Source organism: Talpa occidentalis, unplaced genomic scaffold (assembly GCF_014898055.3).
Source record: "Talpa occidentalis isolate TD23 unplaced genomic scaffold, MPIMG_talOcc4v2.1 talOcc4.17, whole genome shotgun sequence".
Taxonomy (NCBI): domain Eukaryota; kingdom Metazoa; phylum Chordata; class Mammalia; order Eulipotyphla; family Talpidae; genus Talpa; species Talpa occidentalis.
The window spans coordinates 10,909,857-10,927,904 of NW_023601754.1; the positions used below are offsets into that span (position 1 = coordinate 10,909,857).

Genomic DNA, 18,048 nt, shown 5'->3' on the forward strand with positions numbered 1-18,048 from the left:
CTGGTGTCTCCTCATATCTCAGCTCAAATGCCATCTCCTCAGCGTGATCTTCTGACCACCCTACCTGCAGGGCCCATCACCCCAGACACACTCCATGGCATTGCCAGGATTAGTTCATTATCACAGGAAAATCGCGTGTCCTTAGGTGTTGGCTCCTACACCACGAAGAAAACACTAAGAAACGAGGAACTCTGCCTTGGCAGTTGCTGTCTATTATGTCTAGAAAAGTGGCAAATATATGACCCATGATGAGTGATTCGTAGGTATTTTCTGAAGAATGAACGAAGGGTGAGAGTTAGTAAAAGTCTTTGGGGGCTATCTCAAGGCAGGCTTTGAATGAGGCCATGGTCTCAATGAAGTCCGGAAGGCCCGCACTGTTTCTGTTGCTGTCTCGGAGCAGGAAGGTGGGATGAATGCCTGTGGGAGTTATTTTCTTGCACTGTCTGGGGCAACCCGCAAGCGGGGTTCTACTTCTGGCTCCTTTCAGTCCTGGTGGTGCAGAGGGTTGAGCGCTGCGCTGTGAAGCTGTCCCAGCCTCTGCAGCGTGGTTTCGATTCTTGGCCGGCCAGGGAGATTTCCACATGGCATGGCAGACCTCTCCTGTCGTGCCCGCTGCTCCCCTCAGCAGTGTATTTCGTCAGTCTACCTGTTCTGTTCCCCGCTCTGTCTCTGGTGAATCCTCTCACCCCTCTGGCCTGTACCCCAGTTCTTGTATAAAAAAAATGAATCTACAGCTGCGGACCCTCATTCTGGGTAAATGGACATAAATGTCTAAATCAGAGGGTGCATGAACCTCCCAAGATGTCAACATACCCTAGGATGAAATTTCTTGTAGAAACACAGGGAGGCAAATTGGGAAATGCATGAAGCACCTTTCAAGAACTAGGGCGGGCGCCTGGTGAAGGGTGCCTTTGGGGAGAGAGGGTGACTGAGGAATTCCTGAAAGCTAAATTCTTTCCCAAGTAGTGTTGCTGCCTGGAGGTTGCTATGGACGCTGCCCTCTCCAACCACCGCCCGGCTTGCTAGGCGGTGCGGCGCCCGGTGGTTGCTGGGGCAACGGATGGCAACAGCTCCGGATCCTGCAGGCGCACTGGGAGAACCGGCAGCTTGGAAGCTGGGTTGGGAGCCCCTTGGCAGCGGCGTCTGTGAGTCGGACGCGGGGTCTGGGTGGGAGTGGGACCCCTCTTGGAATTGAAGAGGGGTCAGGGCTGCACGGGGTCGGAGGTCCTTGCAGAGGTCGTGGAGTCACGGTGAGGGGACGTGGGAACTGGCCCTGGGCATCTCCTCGCGTTCCCGTCCTTTGTCCTGGGCACCCCCCAGGCTTTCCAAGGGTCTTTCCCAACCTCCCCTGATCCCTTGTCTTCACCCCCATTAAATACCCCAACCTCCGATTTCTGTTAGTGGGGTTCCCCAGCCAGACAGGGAACAAGAGGCAGAAGATCTGCGTGTTTGTCTTTCCTCTAACTTTAAGGCCGTGATGTCTTGGACAGATCATTTCTCCTATTTCATCACCAAAATGGGGTGTACCCCCCAGTTCTTCCTTCCACCTTCCCCTCCTCAGGATGATTGTGAGGATCCAAATGCGCGACCAGTACACCCTCAAATGTACTTTTCCTGGATAATCTCATCTCTTCACCACAGTGGTCCTGTGCAGTGACTTTGCAGTTGGGTAAACTGGGTTCAGAAAGTGCCCCCATGACAGGGCTGGTGAGTGGCCTGGCTGTGATGTGTGACCACCACCTATGCTAGCTACCTGTGTCCTGTTCTCCATGCCTGCTCACCTGGATACCATAGGTTTCTTGCTTCCTGCCTTTATTGTGGTGTCATGCTTTTCATTTCAAAATCTTTCAGTAAGTTGAGTTTAAAGAATCAAGATGATTCTTTTTTTTTTTTTTTTTTTTTTTTTTTTATATTAAATTTTATTTTTATATTCCCCATACAATTGCAAACGCCCCATTCTGACCCCAATCCTTCCCCTCCCGCCCCCCCCCCCCCAAAAAGTGTCTCTGGTTCATAGTTTTTTTTGTTGATTTTGATTTTCACTTTCTTATATTCATTTTCCTGGTCCCTTATTTAAGTTTTCTAGATTCCTGCTATGAGTGAGACCATCCGGTATTTTTCTTTTTCTTTTTGGCTTATTTCGCTGAGCATGATCCCTTCCAGTGCCATCCATGTTGCTGCAAATTGCATGTGTTTATCTTTTTTGAATGCTGAGTAATATTCCATGGTATATATGTACCACATCTTCTTGATCCAGTCATCTATTTTTGGGCATTTGGGTTGTTTCCAAAGCTTAGCTATTGTAAACAGTGCTGCTATAAACATAGGAGTGCAGGTGCTCTTTGGAATTGATGTTTCTGTGTCCTTTGGGTAAATACCTAGGAGTGGAATTGCTGGATCATATGGAAGCTCTATGTTTAGTAGGTCCAGAAATCTCCACACAGCTCTCCATAGTGGTTGGACCAGTTTGCACTCCCACCAACAGTGCACAAGAGTTCCTTTTTCTCCACATCCTCGCCAACATTTGTTGTTGCTAGTTTTTTTAATATGTGCCATTCTCACTGGTGTGAGATGGTATCTCATGGTAGTTTTGATTTGCATTTCCCTGATGACAAGTGATGTTGAACATTTTTTCATATGTCTGTTGGCCATTTGCATTTCCTCTTCAGAGAAGTTTCTTTTTAGCTCTTCTGCCCATTTTTTGACTGGATTATTTTCTTTGTTGTTGCTGAGTCTCATCAGCTCTTTGCAGATTTTTGTGATCAGTCCTTTATCATTAGTGTTGGGTGCAAAAATGTTCTCCCAGTTGGTGGGGTTTCTCTTTGTTTTTGTTATTGTCTCTTTTGCTGTGCAGAAGCTCTTTAATTTGATGTAGTCCCAGCTGTTTATCTTTCTCTTCACTATCACTGCTTTGGGTGATGTGTCTGTAAAGATGTCTTTGATGTGCAAATCCCGTAGTGTTTCGCCTATATTTCCTTCTATGTATTTTATGGTTTCAGGTCTTATGTCTAGTTCTTTAATCCATTTTGAGTTGATTTTTGTGTATGGTGTGAGGTAGTGGTCAAGCTTCATTCTTTTGCATGTAGCGACCCAGTTTTCCCAGCACCATTTATTGAACAAACTTTCTTTGCTCCAATGCATAGTCTTTGCTCCTTTGTCAAAGATTAGTTGACCATAGATCTGTGGGTTTATTTCTGGATTTTCTTAAAGAATCAAGATGATTCTTTCCTGCTCTCCTTGTCTTCACTCCTTTAAGTAATCAAGGTCCTACTTCATGTTTCCTACCAAGCGAGGTATTTTGCATGAAAAAAATATTATAGGACAGGATCTGTGCCCTTGATGAACCTTTAGAGCAGAGTCACATTTTAGTGTATAAGGTTCAAAAGTCAGTACTAAGGTTGATGCTGAATGAAGTAAAAAACAGACCTGGAAAATCCCTTAAATTACCCAGGAGGAAGCCAATTCAGAAACTAAACCACTGAAAAGCTTTAATTCTGGGAATATGTAAACACATTTATAAAAATTCTTCATAGATTTTTCCTATTTGTCTCCATAAATAAGTTATGTCTCTACCTGCCTTTGTGGTGGGACCCATTTCATACTTCAGTTTCTCCCCTGAGAATGTTGAGGAGGCTCTCACCACGTGTGTGACCACCCATCATTCTTTGCTTGGAGGTGGTGATAAATCTTTAGAGTGGTTGGTGTAGACCTCTGTAGCTTCCCCATTCTGCACTGGAGTGGCTGTTCCAGCATTGTTGGAAAGGACAGTCACGTTTTCAGGAAGACCATCTCCCTACACCCCACTGATCGGACCAACAATCTTAAAAGATTATTTTTTCATTTTTTGGTTTAGCTAAGTATAATTATTGTTGACAGCACAACACCTCCAATGATGCATGTATTTTAAGGTCTTATGTAGAGATTGCAATTACCCTACATATACGTAACATTTGATGTTATCTGTCTTTTTGATGGGAAAATAATGGCTATTGCTTTGATTTATGATTTACATTTCCCTAATTACTTCTAATGGGGTTGAGCAGTTATGAGTACTGACTATTACTGTCTCTTCCATGAATTTTTCTATCTTTATCTTTGCCTAACTGTAAAACTTGTCCTTTTCTATTGACTTGTAGTACTCCACACACTTTGGGTATACGTGGTATTCTATGTTCAGATAACATTTAAATTCATTTTGTCCCATTATGTCCTTAGCTATTTATTTTTAAAAAGTGAGGCTTATTAACTGTTATTTACATATAATAAAATCCACCCCTTTTGGTGTACGGTCTCATGAATTTTGAAACATACACAGTTGTGTAACCACCACTATAATAAATACATAGCACGATTCCTTTAGCTCACATATTTCTGGCAACCAATGATTCAATTTTCTGTTTATGTTTTCCTGAATATTATATAAAAGAAGTAATAAAATACATAGCATATTTTGGTGTGGCTTCTTTTATTTACCATACAATTTTAAAGATTTTTCCATGTTTTCATGAGACAGTAGTGCATTCCTTTTCATCACTAAATGTTATTCAATTGAATGCATGTATCCCCAATTGATAGACATTTGGGTGCCTTCCAGTATTTGGTGTTATGAATAGAGATTCACATACAGATCTTTATATTGACGTATGTTGTTACTGTTATTTTAGAAATATCTGGGAGTGGTGTTGCTAGGTTCTATGGTAAGTGTGTGTTTACTTTTTAAAGAAATTGCTGTTTCTCCAAGTGATTGTACCATTTTGCATTTCCACCAGGATAGCCTTAGAGGTGAACTTGCTTCACAACCTTGCCAGCAGGCGGCATTTTTGTTAATTTTCGCTTTCTTAGTTTTGTAGTAGTATCTCATTCTATTCATAATTTGCATTTCCCTAATGATCAATGGCATAGAACAACATACGCTTATTTGTCTCCTTTGTAAAGTTCCTGTTCATAATTTTTGTCCATGTCTTGTGGTTGTTTTCTTATTGAATTATCTTTGAAATTTAAAAGTCTGATGAAGTCAGCTTTGATGAAACCAGATTTATCAATTTTTTCCTTTTGTGCATTGTGTCTCAGTATGCTATCTACAATCTCTTTGCCTAACCCAAGGTGTCAGATTTTCTTTTTGAAGTTTTATAATTTTAGGTTTTACATCTAGGCCTATGACGAATTTTGTGTTAATTTTTGTTTATGATGTCAGGTAAGGGTTGAAGCGTATTTTCCCCATATACATGTCCCTTTGTTCCAGCTCCATTTGTTAGAGACTCCACTTAATCTAGTCAGTTACCTTGGTAACTTTGTTAAAAATCAACTGACTATATACGTGTGGATCTGTTTGATTTATTCCTGGGATAGAGTAGTTAAGAATAATGAAAGTGACATAATTTTATATTTTATTAAATGAACTCCAGTCTTTCAAACAAGTTACATTGTCTTGATTTTGGAACTTTATGTGCTGAGTTTTGAAATCAATTTGAGTCCTTCTGTTTATACTTTGTTTTTATTTTCAAAATTGATTTTAGAATTTTAGAATTAAATTGCTGATATCAGCAAGAAACTCTGCTGGGATTTGGATTGGGATTGTATTGAATCTATAGGTTAGTGTGGGGAGAGTGGACATCTTTTTTTTAAAAATAAATTATTTTAGTGCCTCCCCTGGTGGCGCAGCGATTGAGCGCTGGGCTGTAAAGCTGCCCGCAGCCTCTGCAGCGCTGGTTCGATCCCCGGCCGCAGGCGAGGATCCCACATGGTGCACAGATCTCTCCTGCCACCCGCTGCTCCCCTCAGCAGTGTATTTCTTCGTCAGTCTGCCTGTTCTGTTCCCCGCTCTGGCTCTGGCGAATTCTCTCACCCTCCCGAGCTTCTGACTGTACCCAGTGCTTGTATAAACAAACAAACAAACAAACAAATAAATAAATCTTTAAAAAAATAAATTATTTTATTTTATATAATTCTTACATCATTTTTCATTTTTGCATAATGTATGCATTTTCATTTTGGTTATATTCCCCATACAATTCCCACCCCCTTTTTCTGACCCTAATCCCTCTTCTCCTCCCCGGCCCCCTACTGTAGTGTGTCTCTGGTCTATAGTTGCTTGTTGATTTTTATTTTTATTTCATTGCAATTAGTCTTTTTCCTGGTCTCTTATTTAGGTTTTCTAAATTCCTGCTTTTAGTGAGACCATCTGGTATTTTCCTTTTTCTTTCTGGCTTATTTCACTGAGCATGATCCCTTCCAGCTCCATCCATGTTGGAGAGAGCTGACATCTTAATATTGAATCTTGCAGTTCACGAATGTTGTGTCCCTTCTTTTGTTTAGATCACCTTTAATTTCTCTTGACCATGTTTTGTAATTTTTAACATATAAATTTTGCACATATTGTATCTTTAAGTACTCCATGTTTTTTATACTACTGTTTTAAAATTCTCAATTTCCAGTAGTGGCCAGTATATAGAAATGGGATTGATTTTTGTATTTAGACCCTGTATGTTGCAACCATGCTAAACTAACTTTATTAGCTTTGCTAGTTTCATGTGTTGATTTTTTTTTTTTTTTGCATTTTCTATGTAGACTTAATCACATCTGCAAATAAAGATAGCTTTGGTTATTTCCTTTCTAATCCTTAGATTTTAATTTATTTTTCTTGTCTTATTGCACCAACTTAAATCTTCAGCATAGTTCTGAGTAGAAATCATGGGAGAATATGTCCTTGCTTTGCTCCCAATCTGAAGGGGTAATTGTTCAGTTGTTTATAGGTTTTTCATAGATGCTGACTATCAGATTGATGAAACGCCCTTCTGTTGCTAGTTTTCTGGGATATTTGATTGTAAATATCTATTGACTTTTTCCCCCAATCATTTTTCTAAATATTTTAAGATGATCTTGTCATTTTTCCACCTGTGTGTTGGTATGAATGATTGGCTTTTTTGATTGTCTAACCTAATTTACATTTCAAAAAACAAAACCCCACTTGGTCATCATGTATTATGTTCCATATATTATTGGATTTTATTTACTAGTATTTTGATAAGGATTTTTATAAATCTATTCACAAGGGATATTGGTTCATAGTTTCATTTTCTAATAATAAATATTTTTGTTGTTATGTCAGGGTCATTATGGATCATATGTTGGGAAATGTTACTTCCTGTTCTATTTTTGCAAGGGTTTGTATAATACTTGTATTTTTCCTTAAAGGTTTGATGCTCATAGTTAAAAAAAAAACCTTTATTGGTGGTATAATTCTATATTTACTTTATTCTACTTTAAGTTTTTATGTAGTTAACGTCTGTAAATCTTTTCCTCCAGATTTTACGTTGTTGTAACTGTGTTATATGTATGTGTGTCTCTACCTTGATGATGATAATGATGATGATGATTATCATCATACTTTTTATCTCTCATTACTTTTAAGATGTGTATCTATGTTGCTTAATTCTTTTTTTTTTTTTTAAATAGAGACATGTTTCATTTATTTATTTATTTATTTGTTTGTTTGTTTGTTTATACATGCACCGGGTACAGTCAGAAGTGCGGGAGGGTGAGAGAATTCACCAGAGCCAGAGCGGGGAGCAGAGCAGGCAGAAGGACCGAAGTACACTGCTGAGGGGAGCAGCGGGCGGCAGGAGAGGTCTGCGCGCCATGTGGGACCCTCCTCTGGTGGCCGGGGAACAGCCAGGGATAGAACCAGCACCGCAGAGGCTGCGGGCAGCTTCGCAACCCAGCGCTCAACCGCTGCGCCACCAGGGAGGCCCTGTTGCTTAATTCTTTTAGCAGTTATCCTGACACCTTGGGTTGATGTCTCTTGTTACTTTTGGAAATTCCTAGCCATTAATTTTCAAATATTGCTCTATCCCATTCTTTCTTTTCCTTCTCGAATGTCAGTCACATGTGTGTTAGAACATTTTACTGTGTCTCACATGTCTCTTAATGCACCATTCTTTTATTTTCATTATTACCCTGTGCTTTAGTTTAAATATGTTCTGATGACTTGTCTTTGAGTTTATTCTGCCTTCTTGGCTTACTCTGCAGTTAAACTCATTCAATGTGTTCTTAATTTTGGATTTTTAAAAAGTTGTAGAATGTGAGTTTTTCTTCATAGATTTTGTACATGTGTTGAAATTTTCCATCTTTTCCCTAATTTTGTCCATCTTTTCCTGAATTTTTATCATATTTAAAATTGTTATGTAAAGACCTGCATCTGAATTGTCCATCTTTCCTCTTTTACATTTTTCCCTCTCCCTAAGTTTCGATTGTATGCAGGACATTTTGTTTGAAAGAAACAAATAGACTGACTATAATATTTTTTCTCCCAGAGGAGTTTTTCCCTTTCCTATCAGGGTAAGGAACGGACAATCTAAATTAGCTAGGAACTCCTCTGTGCCATTGCTGGGTTGTATCTTTAATTAGGCTCAGTTCACTTGCAAGTTGTTGTTTTTTGGGAATGATTTCTTTGTTGGCTTTTGATTATGAGCTTTGCAAGTCTTTCTCTGCTTAACTATTGACATCTACAGGAGATTCAGAGTTCTTCCCTTTGGAGTTTTGAGTTTAATTCTTCAGCTTCCCAATCTATGCTGCTTCAAAAACTGCAAATATCTCAAGGTGGAGACTTGTTCCCTCACTCTTGCAGGACTTCAGTTCCTAAGCAGACAAGGCAATGGCGGCATCATCCCTCCTTCCCAGCCCAGCTTCTTCCTTGGCCATGGGACTCTCAGAGCTTTTGATTGAGAAATTTCTGTGTCTCTCCTCAGCCATGAGAGTCTTGCCCTTTGAAGATTTTGACTTTAGGTCTTTGGTTTCACGCCAAAGAGAATGGTATTGTGTTTGTTGCAGGCCCTTCCTTTGTCTAGACCTTGAGTTCTAAGCACCAAGAAACTATGGGAGATTTCACCCCACCTTTCTCATTCAGTTGTGGAATTCTCATGCTGGCCCACTTCTCAGAAACCTGTCCACAGAGAAAGCTGGGCATGGATTTTTAGATACCTGTCAGTTATGCCCGACTTCACAACCTCCTGGCTTCTCTTTCACCTTAGGAATCCCTCTGTCTATGCCTGTTTAGATGCTCTCTCTGTGCCTAGAATTAGCAAATGTCATCAGAGATAAAAATCACTAGCAATCTCAAGTCACTGAGGATGCGCTCTTCGGGCTTATTAGTCCTCTAGTCCGTGTTTCTTCTATAGCTCTCAAATGTTTTTAAAAATAAGACTTTTAGAGCCTCCCTGGTGGCTCAGCTGTGGAGCCCTGGGTTGCAAAGCTGCCCACAGCCTCTGTAGCGCCAGTTCGATCTCTGGCCGCCTGGCAAGGGTCCCACATGGCGCACAGACCTCTCCTGCCGCCCGCTGCTCCCCTCAGCAGTGTACTTCGGTCCTTCTGCCTGCTCTGCTCCCTGCTCCGGCTCTGGTGAATTCTCTCACCCTCTCGCGCTTCTGACTGTACCCAGTGCTTGTATAAATAAATAAATACATCTTAAAAAAAAAAAAGACCCAGAAAAAAAAAATAAAGACTTTTACTATGTATCTATTTGCTCAGTTGTTGAAGCAAGTACAGGGGCTACTGCAATCCCACACATTCTCCTTGGGATTAGAAGTTCTGTTCATTGGGTTTTAATTACTTTAATTTCCATTTCTAGGGTTTTACTTTCTACAGTATGTTTTTGCCAGCTCCTGGTTATGGTACTTTTCCCACTCTCTTGGTGTGTTTCTTTATTTTGACTGTGAGCTGTTTATCTTCCTTGGAAAATTATTTATGGGAAGTTTTTTGATGAGTAAGATGAAGGAGGAATTCTCCAGAGAGGATTTACATTTACCTCTGCCGGCTACCTCAGGGCACTTCCTGTCCAGGCTCACTTTGAGACTCTGGAGCTCATCAGTGGTGTGCGTTTGGGGTACACATCTACAAGGGAGTTGGTTTGTGATTCTGTTCTTTGTGATTCAGTACTTTTTGTTTTTATTTCCCTTCTCTACTCAGCATCTATTCCCTTGCATTTTTCTGGGGATGGTCATATGGGAAAGGTTCATTTTCAGTTCATTCTATAGACCTGTGAAGTCTCCTCATGCCTCCTCAGGTGGGCCTTGGCCTTTGACATCTTGTCCTGCAAGGTCTCCATAACCAGAGCTCCAGAGAACCTTGTCTAAGGATGGCCTCGCAACAAAAGTAGTTTTGGTGCTCCACTTAACCTCTTTCTGTTCCTGTTTTCACTTAGATGTTAATCAGGTAATTCCTTATGGTCTTGTTAGTTCTCTGATGCTTTTAAGAAGATTAAAAAATATTTTAACCACCATTTTAAATTGTGTTTAGCTGGAGAGTTGGACCAAATAAACCAGATCATCCTGCACTAGAAAACATGGCTTACTTTTTAAATCTTAGTTTTTAGTAAATAGCTTATATATTCTTTGTAAACATGCACATGCCTTAGAAATGTAAAAATGAAAATATCCTCATTATTCTCCTCTCTCTCCCAACCCTATTCCCCAGAAGTAATCATGCTTAATAATTCATGTTTTGCTGTATTGAGTGCATCACAGTTAATTAATCTTACATAAAGTTTGAATGTTTTGACTGTATATACATGTGACAGAGATGGAAAATTCAGAATTAACAAATGCCAACTGAAGACTAAATATTTTTTTCCTTATGAGCTCTGGATATCATAATTTTATTCTGTGTCACTTTTAGAGGTGTGAAAATAAATGCATGTTTGAAAAGCTCTTCAGTAGATGGTACTTGTGAGGTGCTATTTTACATTTGGTATATAAGGTAAATTTAGAATTACTTGGGGAAAGATACAACAATGCCTCCGGCGTGTGTGAGAGTGATTCACGAAATCACAAAGTAGAGGGGAAGGTGGTACTTGTTATTAATTAGTGGAATTGTTTTACAGTCTTCAGAATCGTTTTGAGAATGTGTCTCTGTGTTAGCAGCAAAAGCCTCTAGAACATGAACGCTTACCCCAAGTCTGAAAGAAAGCCACATAGCCCTTGCTCGTTGAAACCATGTCTCAACTGGTGCCCTTGGATGTGTGTTTAGTAGAGATTCTTGACTCTGGGTGGGTGGACCTATAGATTCCATGTTTACGTTCATCTGTTGGGGGACAGCGTTTCCAGCTCTCATGGGACCCCCTGGGTACCCAGATCTCAGTGGTTAGAGATCACTGGTTTAGGATGAAGATATTTCAGAACCCACAACAGTGATCAGCTCGCTCATGGTTGCTGTTGTTGAAGTGAAGAAGCCCTGTTTCCTGAGGGTGGGGCTCTTCTCCTCAAATGATTTCTTCCAAGATCTATTTCCTCATTAACACTGTGAAGGCACTTAGCACTTGGATGCTTTTCCTTTAAAATGTCTTGTGAGGAGAAAGGGGGCTTGAAATCAGACAGAAATAATTGTGGGATCGTGGCTAGAAGGATTCATATTGGACAGAGAAGGGCAAGTGAGGAATTGACATGTCACAGAGGAATGCCTCCACTGCAATGGGATTTGAAAAACTGTCGTCAGTCTTTTCATTTCTTTAAGAACTTAAAGTGCTTTAGTTCTCTCTCTTTTTTTAAGGGTCATATTTATTATCCCTTGCAGTGGCGGGGAAACAAAGTGGACTTTTAAAAAGGCTCTGTGCTTGATTAAAAGGCCTGTCAGGAAGTAGACGATATTGTTTAAAATGGTGATCTTCATCTTAAAATGGATATCAAAAAGTCAATTTGGCTGACTTTAAGGAAAAATTAGTGTGAAATGACTAAGGAAGAAATCGCTTGTAATTTCACTGGCAGTTCATAAATCTCCTGTATTTTATTTTAAAATAGCATCTCCTTGCTTTTATAGTTGATCTAGATTGTCCTGAACATGAAGTCACTGTAATAGCATCAGACCTGACTGCAGCTGTGTGCTTACATTTCGTGAAGCCACTATTGTGAGCCGGAGCTAAATGACTGCCTAGTTCTGTGTCCTAACAGCTATGTTGTTACTGCTTGTTTTTATTATAAACAATCCACCCAAGTTTGCAGCAGTGGCTCTGAAAAATCCCTAATTAAAATAAGTTTCAAGGTTAAGCCATTTGTAGTCATGCCTGGAAACAATTACCAATGCTTGTGGCTTTTAAAATAATAAGAGTTGGTAAGCATATTTCAAAACCGGGAAGGCAGAAATTTGTGTCTGTGAAAGCCAAAAAATTAGTCTTGCAATACTTAGGAATGTTCCTGGTAATTAATTGTAAGTGATGGGTATTATATGAAACCTCAAAGATTTTAGCAGGAGGTGGGAAAATGGGCACCTTATGTATTTCATTTCTGATATAATCCCTGTCACTCTCAGAGGGAATTAAAGTTTAATAAAAAGGAATAATAGAGATGTAATCTAAGAATACTAATGAGTAACTCTAGCTCTACCAGAATGAGATTCTGTAATAAATGGTAGGCTGGCAGTTGTTAAATCATGAAATATTGCAGAGAGAGGGAAAAGCAACATACTCTTTCACAGTATGGCTCTCTGTGTTAAGACTGTTAGTGGTAGGGAAGTTTTCTACTTGTTAATCATTCGTGTTTTTACATCACTATTTGTAATTACAATTAAACAGATGGTTCCTAAAAAGATAGTGTGTTCTTAGCAATTAAAACCGTGGCAAGCAGCTTTGCCTCTTTCCCAACATACAATTAAACTGAATAGAATCGCATACTCTGTGGGTTCTTCAGAGGAAGGGTTCTGTGCGGATTCCAGCAGATTGGTATTCTGTTCCCCAGCCCTGTCATCTTGACCCCTGCAGACTGAGAGCTTTGCAGCTGCCAGAGGACTTCCAAACAGGGGTGTCATGCGGTAGTTACCCCTTCCGTGCTATCACTCCAAATCCTACTCTTGCCAGATGGGGATTAATAGAATACATTTTAAAGGAACTCTTTGCAACAGTCCCTGACAGACACTGGATGTGTCGTGTCTAATATGACTTTCTAACCTCTGTGAGATCATATCAGCTAGGCCATGAAATTCCTCCACGGCATAGAAAAGGGTCTTCCCACCCTCACCCTCACCCTATTTTAGCACAACAATGTTGATGTGTTTGAAAAAAATTTTTTTTCAGAGTTTTTAATCTCAAAAATATAGCATTTACTTTGGGGACTAGGAAACCATATTTTCACCAATTTATTTACTCTGATTCTGATGATAAGTGAACTGTGGGAAATTTTGCAATAAGGATTCAGCACCTCATGAAATATTTCACCAGTGGATATATGGCTCTGCAGCCAGGGATTCCTCCAGTGAGCCAGACCCCGTCAGGGTTAGCGGGTCTCCCTGAGAGCAGTAGAGCACGTGGCTGTCTGTTCACAGATTTTTGAAACCTTGGAAATAAGTGTTTTGTTTGCCTGAGCATAAATAGGTCTGAGCACACTCTCAGTGATTTTAGGTACAGGCTTTTGTGCCCACAACTAAGCAGTCATTTGCTGGTATAATTAACCATCTGCACCTTATTATGAGGGTGCAGCTGGCAAATTATGCTCAGTACACAGTGCAGGTTAAACTGCTCATCTGCATGAGAACTGGATTTGCAGCAAAGGACACTGACCTTTACAAACGAGTCCCTAATTTTAACCAGTTCAATTTGAGTTCACCACCCATGGTTTTTTGTTTTGTTCTACAGTGGAGTTTATATATGGTGATGGTAGTTCTGTTTGTAAAGTGATTAGTGCAGAACCACAGGACAGACTCACATTATCATGAGTCAGGGACAAATGAGATCCCTGCTGAGTTCAAATTATTTTGGATTCTCATTTTGGAAAAGTGGTGGGTTCATCAATAGGGATGAATACAAGTGCTCATGAACTTGTGTGAATGACAACATGGAGTGTCATCGAGACTTGAAATGAGGTAAATTGGGATAAAATGGTCAAAATAATTTCAAGATCATTTTCAGCAATAGTTGTACATTATTGTGACTGCGATGGATTGTTTGAGGGATCAGCATAGTACTGAGGGGCAGTATCTTAAATTTCACTGTAGGTTAGATTCTCTCAATGCTAACTGACCAAGTGTGAAGGAGGTCTACAAGCGTGAATCTTCCCACATTTTTTTTGGTCTAAAATTGTCTTTAGATAACGTTGATTGATTTTCGGATGTTAAACCATCCTTGTGTCCCTGGAATGAATCCTACTTGGTCGTGGTGAATTATCTTATGGATACATTGTTGGATTCTGATAGCTAAAATTTTATTGAGGATTTTTGCATCAGTGTTCATTAGGGAGATTGGCCTGTAGTTTTCCTTTTTTGTGTTGTCCTTGTTCGGTTTTGGTATTAGTGTAATGTTGGCTTCATAAAACGTGTTTGGTATTACCCCTTCCTTCTCAATTTTTTGGAAGAGTTTGTGAAGGATAGGCACTAATTCGTCTCTGAATCTTTGGTAGAATTCATTTGTAAATCCATCAGGTCCTGGGCTTTTGTTTTTGGGAAGGTTTTTGATTACCATTTCAATTTCGCTGCTTGTAATTGGTCTGTTTAGGTGTTCTATTTCTTCTTTATCTAGCTTTGGGTGATTGTAGAGTTGTAGGAATTTGTCCATCTCCTCTAGATTGTTGAACTTGTTTCCATATAACTGATTTGTATATCAAAGACATCTTTACAGACACATCACCCAAAGCAGTGATAGTGAAGGCAAAGATAAACAGCTGGGACTACATCAAATTAAAGAGCTTCTGCACAGCAAAAGAGACAATAACAAAAACAAAGAGAAACCCCACCAACTGGGAGAACATTTTTGCACCCAACACTAATGATAAAGGACTGATCACAAAAATCTGCAAAGAGCTGTTGAGACTCAACAACAACAAAGAAAATAACCCAGTCAAAAAATGGGCAGAAAAGCTAAAAAGAAACTTCTCTGAAGAGGAAATGCAAATGGCCAACAGACATATGAAAAAATGTTCAACATCACTTGTAATCAGGGAAATGCAAATCAAAACTACCATGAGATACCATCTTACACCAGTGAGAATGGCACATATTAAAAAAACTAGCAACAACAAATGTTGGCGAGGTTGTGGAGAAAAAGGAACTCTTCTGCACTGTTGGTGGGAGTGCAAACTGGTCCAACCACTATGGAGAGCTGTGTGGAGATTTCTGGACCTACTAAACATAGAGCTTCCATATGATCCAGCAATTCCACTCCTAGGTATCTACCCAAAGGACACAGAAACATCAATTCCAAAGAGCACCTGCACCCCTATGTTTATAGCAGCACTATTTACAATAGCTAAGCTTTGGAAACAGCCCAAATGCCCAAAAATAGATGACTGGATCAAGAAGATGTGGTACATATATACCATGGAATATTACTCAGCATTCAAAAAAGATAAACACATGCAATTTGCAGCAACATGGATGGCGCTGGAAGGGATCATGCTCAGCGAAATAAGCCAAAAAGAAAAAGAAAAATACCGGATGGTCTCACTCATAGCAGGAATGTAGAAAACTTAAATAAGGGACCAGGAAAATGAATAACTATAAGAAAGTGAAAATCAAAATCAACAAAAAACTATGAACCAGAGACACTTTTTGGGGGGTGAGGGCTGGGAGGGGAGGGATTGGGGGAATGGGGCATGTGCAGTTGTATGGGGGAATATAAAAATAAAATTTATTATTTAAAAAAAATTGTCTTTAATTTTCCTTTACTCTTAAAAGATTTTTTGTTGGTTACAGAACTAAAAGATGGCAGTTTTTTCTTCCAGCACATTAGAATGTGTCTTCCTACCATCTCCAGCTTCCATTATATTGAGAAAGTTGTTTCTAATCCAACCAAGGCTCCTTTGAAGATGATCTTTTTAATTTGTTCTCTTAGTGCTTTTTTCTTTTTCTTTTCATTTGTCTCCATCCTCTCTAGGGTGAATCTTGCTCTGGCTTCCCCTTCACCCCCAACCCACCTAACATGGGATTTGTTGGGCTTCATGAATCTATATATTGGTCTTTTTCAACATTTCAGTAAAATTCACAGCTATCATTTGTAGCTATTGCCTCTGATTCATCTCTCATCCAAGGATCCAGTGAGGTGAGATCTCTATCTTCCATGTTTCTTCATTTCACTTCACTTTAAAATTTTCTTTTCAAAAAAGATTTATCTATCTATGCATACAAGAGTTGGGGTACAAGCCAGAGGTGTGGGGGTGAGAGGATTCACCGGAGACAGTGTGGGGAATAGAACAGGCAGATTGACTGAAATACACTATTGAGGGGAGTAGTGGGTGAGTCAGGAGAGGTCTGCTGTGCCATGTGGGTAGCTCCCTGGCCAGGGATCAAACTCATGATGCAGTGGCTGTGGACAGCTTGATAGGTTGCATCTCAACCCTTTGTGCCACCACGGAGGCCCTCATTTTTTAATTTTCTATTATTTTTGTTCACTCCATCTACTACTTGCATAATTCTGACCCATTTTCAAATTCAATCATATTCTCTATTTAAAATATGCTTTTTATTTATCCATAACCATTTTAAGTTTGACTGCTATATCTTCTATTTAACTTTACCCTACAGCATTTTGTTTTTTAAAATTTTCAAACCTAAGGAAAGTTTTTTTTTTAATAGAGGCATGTTTTATTTATTTATTTATTTGTTTTGTTGTTTGTTTGTTTATACATGCACTGGGTACAGTCAGAAGTGCGGGAGGGTGAGAGAATTCACCAGAGCCAGAGCGGGGAGCAGAGCAGGCAGAAGGACCGAAGTACACTGCTGAGGGGAGCAGCGGGCGGCAGGAGAGGTCTGCGCGCCATGTGGGACCCTCCTCTGGTGACCGGGGAGCAGCTGGGGATCGAACCAGTGCTGCACAGGCTGCGGGCAACTTCGCAACCCAGCGCTCAACTGCTGCGCCACCGGGGAGGCCCAAATTTTCTCAATTTTTAAGTAAGGGTCATTATAGTTTTTTTTTTTTAAATTAAATCCAGGATCCAGTTAAGGATCATACACACATTTAGTTGTTAAACTTTTTAGTCTCTTTTAGTGTAGAAACAGTTTCCTTGACTTTTTTTTTTTAGCACATAGACATTTTTGAAGAGCTCAGCAGTTTTACAGAATTGCTGTATCGTTTAAAAAATATGTTCTTGTGCCCCAGAGACAGATTTAAGTTTGTCTGTTAGTAAACAGATTTGTTTTATAAACTATCTCTAATAATTTTCCCATATGAATTCTTTGATGCCTCTCTGCTGTCTTTAGTTTCCACCAGTTTTGCTCATGATGTCTTTTTTCTCCTATGTTTGCTTATTTCTGTTCTTCATTGTTCTTGAATTATTATTTATGGGGATTTTTGTTTTTTGCGGTCTGCTTTTTTGATGGTGCCTTTCTTCCTAGGGATTCGCATTTGTTTCTGCCTGACACTTCAGCATCGTTTAGTCTGGGATTACCCAAAAGCTAGCTCATGGTTTGGAGTTCTTTAGGGCAGGGCTGCAAATTTGAGTTTTAGAAGTGACTCCAACTTTTGGGATATTTTTCTGTTTTTCTTTCTTAAAAAATTATTTTATTTTATATAATTCTTACATCATTTTTCAGTTTTGCACAATGTAGGCATTTTCATTTTGGTTATATTCCCCATACAATTGCACCCCCCTTATCGTTCCTCTCCCCCCACACCCCAGCTCCCGCCGTAGTGTCTCTGGTTTATAGTTGCTTGTTGATTTTGATTTTTACTTTGTATTAATTAGTCTTTTTCCTGGTCCCTTATTTAGGTTTTTCTTTTTATTCTCTCTTTTTTAATTCTCTCTCTTTTCTTAGTATCATGACAAGTTCTACTAGGCTTCCTGGGGATGGTGACTGAGTGGCCAGTTTTAATTTTTGGTCCTAGCATAATGTGAAAAAAAGGTTTCATTATATTACTTCCCATCTTTTTTTTTTTTTTTTTTTAAAGATTTATTTATTTATTTATACAAGCACTGGGTATAGTAAGAAGCACGGGAGGGTGAGAGAATTCACCAGAGCCAGAGCGGGGAACAGAACAGGCAGACTGATGAAATGCACTGCTGAGGGGAGCAGTGGGTGGCAGGAAAGGTTTGTCACGCCATATGGGACCCTCACCGGCGGCCGGGGACCAAACTGGCG

The 18,048-nt window shown here is 39.7% G+C and overlaps 1 protein-coding gene across 6 annotated transcripts in view; it reads left to right on the top strand.

Moving 5' to 3' along the window:
• HYDIN (HYDIN axonemal central pair apparatus protein) overlaps positions 1 to 18,048 on the top strand; it is a 415,526-nt gene that overhangs the window by 126,146 nt on the left and 271,332 nt on the right. The window contains exon 1 of one of the 6 annotated variants that reach the window (XM_037516088.2): positions 1,069 to 1,145. The exons of 4 other annotated variants lie outside the window; for them this stretch is intronic. The gene's annotated coding sequence lies outside the window, so the exon portion shown is untranslated. Of the gene's footprint in view, positions 1 to 1,068; positions 1,146 to 1,224; positions 1,251 to 18,048 lie in introns of those variants that run through there. One more of the 6 variants, XM_054696977.1, reaches the window with a different exon arrangement.